Raw genomic sequence first — 566 nt, forward strand, 5'->3', positions numbered from 1 at the left:
AAAATTAGCTGGGCATGGTGGTGCACACCTATAATTTCAACTGATCTGGAGGCTGACATGGGAGGACCCTTTGAGCCCAGGAGTTTCAGGCTGCAGTGAGCTACAATCACACCACTGTGCTCCAGTCTGAGTGATGGAGTGAGACCTTGTCTCTAAAAGAAAAGAAAAAAAAAATAGATGAAGTGATATCAACTGAAATACATAAAGATCTGGAAAATAAAGAGAAAGAAATAAAATTACGTCTTTTTTTTGGCAAAATAATAAAAACTCCAGAAAACATTCTCTGTTTAGTATGTGTAAAAAAGTATTCCAATAGCTCTTATATTGTTTTAGGGAATGTTAATCATCTAAAACTACTTAAAAATAGTTAAGATGACAAAATTTAAAACCCATAATTTTGGCTGGGCTCAGTGGCTCATGTGTATAATCCCAGGACTTTGGGAGACTGAGGTGGGAGGATCACATGAGCCTAGGAGTTTGAGGTCAACCTGGGCAACCGAGAGACACCCTGTCTCTAAAAAATAAATAAATGAAATAAAATTGACCACATAATTGGAAGTAAAGCA

The sequence above is a fragment of the Mandrillus leucophaeus genome, unplaced genomic scaffold (genome assembly GCF_000951045.1).
Source record: "Mandrillus leucophaeus isolate KB7577 unplaced genomic scaffold, Mleu.le_1.0 Scaffold1905, whole genome shotgun sequence".
NCBI classification, from domain to species: Eukaryota; Metazoa; Chordata; class Mammalia; order Primates; family Cercopithecidae; genus Mandrillus; species Mandrillus leucophaeus.